We start from the raw sequence: 7,078 nt of genomic DNA on the forward strand, positions 1-7,078 counted from the left end.
CCCACACAGTTCAGAGTTGGGGGCCCGGGAGGAGCGACTGGGACTGTGCTGTCGCGCTGGTGGGTGAGAGGCAGGGTCCTCTCCTCCCCGGCCGGCCTGCGCTGTGCTGGGCGAGAGCAGTCACAAATGCAGCCCCCGCTGAGCTGAATTCCCTGGCTCTGGGACTCGCCTTTTCAACTTTCTCAAACAGTCCTCCTCTGTTATGTTGCAATGTGGAGCATCTGATAAGAGACTGCTTCAAAGTTCAAAAGGAACGGGACTTCGGGACTTCGTAAATAGTTTCAAAGAGAAGCCCTGTTTATGCAAGGGAGGCGACATAGGAGAGATGAGGAGCCTCTCAGCGGACACCCAGTGGGCACTCAGTACAGCAGCTGCTGCGGACCTATGGCAGACAACCTGGCTTCTCCCCCCGGTTTCCTTATCTACCCTGGGGATTGGGATAGCACTTACGTCTTTGGGTGCTGGTAGATGAAAGAATGTTGGTGAAATACGAGGCTATGGTGCGTGCTCGTGCTCGGTAAAGCCTGGCCGTGGTCGTGGTTGCGGGTGAAACCAGCAGGGTGAGCGGAATGGCTATCCATGCCATCAATAGGCATCAAAGGTGATCTTTTTTGCAGAATGTGGACATCAGAGCTAAGCAAGCAGTGGGTATGAGCAGCTGCTAGGTCCCAGGTCAGGAAGGGAGGGCTTGGGCAGAGCTGAAGCCTGGGGTGGGGGAGCATGGCAAAGGCCATGGCTGAATAAGGGCTCCCAAAGATATCAGGCCTTGCCCCCCCACCCCAGACCAGGACCACTGCAGCCACTAGGAAGTGGGAGAGGCAAAGAAGTCCCCAAGATCCTCAGAGGGAGCCTGGTCCCGTGGACACTACTTCAGTCAGTGATGCTGACTTTGTCTCGCTGCTGTTTGGTTGCTTGCTTTTTGGCTTTTGCTGTTAAGCACTTGCATTCACTGGAGAGATAGAGAGAGAGCCAGTGAGAGGGACAGTGAGAAATCGCCCCCAGGAGGATGGCCACACTGCAGTCCTTTCTCTGTCCCCCTGAGGTCTGGGGCACACATGCACATGCACCCGGCATGAATTTCAAGCTGCTAGGTCCAGGACTTGAACCACAGTGGGGGTCCAGCCTCTTAACACCACGCCACCTGCTGGCCCCCGGAGATGCTGGTTTGGGACTTCTGGCCGCCAGAACTGTGAGAGGAACGCGTTCCTGTTGACTGAAGCCAACCAGTTTGTGGTCACTTGTTGCAGCAGGCAGAAGAAATGCAGCCAGAATAATGGAGCAGGAGGACTTTTTACTCATGAAGACATGCGGGCTCAGAGAGCAGCAGTGGTTCTTGCAGAGCCACACAGCACACGAGTGCCCTGGGCAAGGCCAGGCCAGGTCTACGGCCCCAGCAGTCCATGCTCCTTCCTCCATATGCCTGCCTCCTCCTGTCCATGCCAGGACGCCCAGACAGACTTTGACCTGGGGGGTCCTGGGTGCCATGGTGACTTGACTTGCAGCTGACTGCAGCTGAGTCTTGCTAGAGCCCCGCCCCACCCTGCCCCGCCCGGTTGTCATCACTGTCCCCAGCTAGGATGTCTTCCCATCACCCATGTCACAGGCTCAGTTCTGAGGGATTCGAATTTAACAAGTTTGGTGCCCGAGGTTGATTGAAGATCTACACCAGTGAGCGGAGGAGAAGTTGGGTGGAGTGGAGAGAGGCCGAGGTTAATTGCCACACAGGCCTGCCAAAGGCCCAGCCCGCCAGGGAGCTGTCCCGTGCCCAGTTGAAGTAGTCCTGGCTTTACACCTGCCACTCACTCAGATGCAGGCTGCCTCAGGGAAGGTGTGGGCTGGGCCCAAGTGTGTCGCAGCTGAGGCAAACCCTGATGAAGCTGACCGCTGGAGGCTGCCTGCCTGTGTGGCCCTCCTTGAAGGGGAAGGCCCTAGGCAGAGGGTGGACGCGGCACTAGAGCCACGACCAGGGAGGGTCTTCCATCTTCCACGGGGGCCTCTGTGGTTCCCAGATGGCTTGCCTCCAGCGGTCCCCCTCGGAATGGCCTTAGACCCTGCATACTCAAAGTGGGCTCTGCATCCTCAAAGTAGGCTCTGCATCCACTGGGGACTTGCTAGGGATGTGGATCTGTGGGCCCCACAGTCCATTCTGAGAAGCCAGCTCTGGACCAGGGCCCCAGCCAGCAGCCGTCGTGTCAGTCCAGCCCCAGGACTGGGACTGATTTTAGCATCGTTCACAAACATGCAACAGAAACTCACAGCCCACAAGGCCTGGGGCAGTGACGCAGGAAGTCTCGCCAACTCCTCTCTGCAAAGTCAGACGTGTCTATGGCCCTCGGGCTCCGTGTCTCCCTCCTTCCTCCCCAGATAGAAAGGAAAATGCCCTCGGGCCCAGCCCGTCACACAGCAGAACACGAGCATCCTGAGGGGCGGGACACCGCGTGCCAAGCACAGGTTCAGAGTCCGGGATGGCCTGAAAACACTCTGGGTGTGCTCAGGCGCCCAGGCCCTGAGCAGCTGCAGAACTCGGAGGGGTCATGGAGTGACGAGGCCCTGTCGGAGATGCTCCTCGCTCTCCCTCGCTCTCTCTCCCTTGCTCTCCCTCCCTTGCTCTCGCTCGCTCTCTCGCTCTTCCTCGCTCTCCCTCGCTCTCCCTCACTCTCTCCCTCTCCCTCGCTCTCCCTCTATCTCTCCCTCACTCTCCCTCTATCTCTCCCTCGCTCTCCCTCTATCTCTCCCTCGCTCTCCCTCTATCTCTCCCTCGCTCTCCCTCTATCTCTCCCTCGCTCTCCCTCTATCTCTCCCTCTCTCGCTCCCTCTCCCTCTCTCTCCCTCACTCTCCCTCTATCTCTCCCTCACTCTCTCTCTCACTCTCCCTCACTCTCCCTCTATCTCTCCCTCTCTCTCTCCCTCTCCCTCACTCTCTCTCACTCTCCCTCTATCTCTCTCTCATTCTCCCTCACTCTCCCTCTATCTCTCCCTCGCTCTCTCTCACTCTCCCTCACTCTCACTCTATCTCTCCCTTACTCTCTTTCATTCTCTCTCTCTCCCTCTATCTCTCCCTCGCTCTCTCTCACTCTCTCACATGCCCATGCATCCACCTTCTCATGAAATTTAGAAAAAACTAAGGAGAGTAACCTCCTCCAGCCATGCCCTTGACAGGCAGCTCAGGCTGCTGTTGGGAGCCACCACGCGGGCTGCAGGGGCCCAGGCTTCCCTGCCGTTGTCCTGCCATGTTCACACCTGCTCCGCCGAAGGCCCCCCGCGCTGCCTCCCTGCCACTCCCCTCCCGAGCTGGATCCATCCGCTGTCCTTCCTCTGGCTCTTCCTTCTCCATGAGGCCTTTTGTCTCCACCCTCTTCCCAACACCCCTGACCCCACGGCATGGAGTCACTGAGTGTCTAATTAGCCCGGGGTCACTGAGTGTCTAATTAGCCCGCCGCAGCCCGGCTTCTCTTGTTCGGTTCCCGGCAGCTGAGAGCTCAGCACATTAGGAAAGTTCCAGCCCTGGGCGGACAGGCAGCCCCGCGGAGGCCGCTCTCTCCTCCGGATTTGTCAGCATCCACCTCATCGCAGATTCCAGAAACACCCTGCCCGGGCGAGGTCACTCCTCCCCGCACCCCGATTACCAGCATCGTTTCTGGGAAGAGGCCGCCCCGGTGCTGCCCCGGGAGGAGTGGCCGCACCCTCTGCTACGTGGGCCAGCGTGTGTCACCCACCGGGGCAGCAGCGCACGAGAGGATCGTGTCCCACCACGTGGCATGGTCTCTGACCTTGGTGGGCTGAGAGGAAACTGACGAGGCCACGGCAGAGGGCCACACACTGGCTTCATGTCTTAGAGGCCGGCGTGGCCCTGGAGGGGAGCATGGGGACCAGCCCTTGGGAAGACGGGCCTGACCCCTCTGGTCTCAGTTTCCTCACGTGGGAACTGAAGATAACGGGGTGCACACGGGGACCAAGGGCCTCTACAGGCCACATGTGGGGCTGGGGTGGCCCCCACGCAGGCGCGCACTGAAGGGCAGCCCCACTCCCCTTGTCTCCGTGGGGCCAGAGCAGGTCCATGATGGGTGTGAGTGGGGGTGAGTCTCGTCCAGTGAGAAGCCCCCACCCGGGCCACTGCCCGCCTCCCCGGCCCCTCGGGGCCCACACTTGCTCCTAGCAACTGCGTCCCGCCCCCGCCGATCCTTGCGGAAGGTGAAAGGTAGTTCCACCGCCCACTAACCAGAAGATCACCCCACAGGCCTGAGCTGGGCAGGCTCGGCTGAGAGCTGACCTCCTGCCACCCGTCACAGAAGGGCTCGCCCTGCAGAGGTGGCCCGCGGCCTTACAGTCACCCCGTGTCCGAGAGCCCCTCTGGCCTCAGCCCGCATGGCGAGTCTGCCCCTTCTCAGTCCTGTGCCAGCCGCGCCGCCCTCACTCCAACCCCTAGAAGGCAGTCTAGCCTCTTCCCAGCTCCGATTGCTCCACCCCGCCTGGAGCCTGTTCCCTGAAATCCCTACTCCCCTACCCCCACAGGGCGTGTGAGCTCACCAGACAGTGAGAGGGAAAGTGAGAAGTCACCCCCGGGGGGGGGGTGGGGGGAGGGCGGCCATGCCTTCTCCTCCATTCACACACCCTGTGTGATTTTCAAGTCACCAGGCTCAGGACGTGGCCCACGGTCGGCCCTGGGGGCGTCCCGCACCTTAACCACCACACCACCTGCTGGCCCCTGCCTCACGTGATCTGAGACCACCGAGTTCTGAAGTATCCGTGTTTCTAAGTGGTCCGGGTGAGCACGGGGTGCCCTCATTTCTCCGAGTCCTGCAGAGCCTGGAAGGAAAGAGCTTCACCAACACGCCAAGCATGCCTATGGCACAGCCCTGGGGCCCGGCGCACCCGGCAGACACCACGGCAGACTGGTGACCCGGCGTCCAGCTCGGCAGACACTCCGGTGCCAGGCAAATGTGCTCGGCAAAGTCTGGAGAAGGAAGGGGGGAGGGAAGAGGTGCCAGGCACAGGTGTAGGTGCTCGACCACTTCGAGGCAGTCTGACATGTACGGCCCCCACAGCCCGTGGGGGCAGTCATGTCCTCCCCGCTCTGCCAACCCGAGGCCCTGCAACGGCAGAGCAGTGGAGCCTGGCTGCGGCCACCTGCCTGCCCCCAGTGCCGTGCAGCGCTCCACCCTCCCGTGCTGGCCTGGGTTTCTCACCTCTGCTCTCTCCTTTCTGGCCAGTACCTTGGGACTGATCCTGAAAATCTACGGCCTGGGGGAGTCCAGGCCACCTGTTACCTGGGGCCAGGTGGAGCGACCCACCCCAGGTAACCCGGGGCCATCCGTGGACTTGCATTGAGCAGGGACAGGCTGCCTGCCGCCCGGTGGGCTTCTCAGCTTGGCGAGGCCCAGGCTGGAGGCCCTCTGAGACGCCCAGCCAGCACAGCCTCTCGGTTCCACTGCAGGGCAAGCAGAGACCCAGGGAGGAAGGCAGTTTGTCCAGGGCGTCAACAGAGCCAAGCCCAGGAGCCAGGCGTCCCAACTCAGCACTCGGCCTTTGGTTCCACATGGTAGGGAAGACCCAGTTACCCTGGGTGACCCAGAGGGGACTCGCTGCCTGCCGCCTTCGGCTTGGCCTAGCCGAGGGGGGAGCCAGGCCGGCCAGCACCGGCCAGCGTTCTGTCTCTGACGGGAAGGCAGTGCTACGGGGAAGCCCCAGAGGTCACCCTGAAGGAACAGCCTTGGTGGTGGGGCAGGCCTGGCTGGGCTGCCTGGCTGGGCACATGTCCTCCAGTGTGCCGGCTGGGTGCACGAGGAACGGCCTTTCCCAGCTGGGGCCAGCCCAGGCCGAGGGCGGGAGGCAAAGGCCCTGATGGCTAGAGCGGCCACCCAGATGGCGTGAGCTCCTGGGCACCAAGAGGGGACTGTGACCCAGCTGCCCCTTCCCTGGTCCTCCTAGGGGACACACCGAGCCGTGGCTTCCCAAGATGCTACTGAGACCCAGCTCCATGTGGACCGGACACTGAGGACAAAGAACCTTCTGACCTGGCCCAGCTCCCATGTCAAGACTGCTGCCACGCACGTGTCCCTGCCACCACGGGGGCTCTGCTGGGAGACACGTGCCACTCTTTCTGCCCGTGGTCTCCAGGCCTTCTCTGACCCTGACAGAGCGACTGCCTATGCCCCGAGTGCCCGTGCTCTGGAAGGCCGGCAAGGCTAGTCCATCGCCCAGGTGCTGCCCTGACCGTCCTTCAGGGTTCCGTCCCTGCCACTCCTGCCAGCTCCCCCAGAAAGCCTAGCCAGGCCCCAGCTCTCATTCACTCACTCATCCCACAGGGTGGGCCCTCTCTAGACCCCACACGTGTGTCCCTAGACCCCACACACGTGTCCCTAGACCCCACTCACATGTCCCTAGACCCCACCCACGTGTCCCTAGACTCCACCCACGTGTCCCTATTCCCCACACACATGTCCCTAGACCCCACACACGTGTCCGTAGACCCCACCCGCGTGTCCCTAGACCCCACACGCATGTCCCTATACCCCACACATGTGTCCTTAGACCCCACCCACATGTCCCTAGACCCCACCCATGTGTCCCTAGACCCCACCCATGTGTCCCTAGATACCACCCACATGTCCCTAGACCCCACCCATGTGTCCCTAGGACCCCACCCATGTGTCCCTAGACCCCACACATATCCGGCTGCACCCGGGCTGGGCTGCCGCCCATGTGGGCCCTGCTGGGAGGAGCTGGGTGGTGCAGAGGGATCAGAGCTCATTGTGACATGCGCTGGCAGCACTGCAAAGCCGGGCTCTGGCAGGAGCCAAGGAGAGGGAGGTGGCTTTTCACTGCCAGAGCCCAGAGGGCTTCCTAGCAGAGGGGGCCTCTGAACTCGCAGTTGAGCTCAGAAGAGCAGTTAGGACTGTGTGCGAGGTCGGAGCCACACAGGAGCACAGACGGCAGGACGACTTGGTGTGCTGGACCTTTGAGGAGACTGACAGACCCAAGGCAGGACTGGCAGGAACCTGGAGGAGGCCCGCTGTGGGGCGGGGGCAGGGAGTCATCAGCCAGATTTTGGAACAAGCACAGGTAGCTCTGACTACAG

The sequence above is a fragment of the Tupaia chinensis genome, unplaced genomic scaffold (genome assembly GCF_000334495.1).
Source record: "Tupaia chinensis unplaced genomic scaffold, TupChi_1.0 Scaffold138425_1, whole genome shotgun sequence".
Classification (NCBI taxonomy): domain Eukaryota; kingdom Metazoa; phylum Chordata; class Mammalia; order Scandentia; family Tupaiidae; genus Tupaia; species Tupaia belangeri.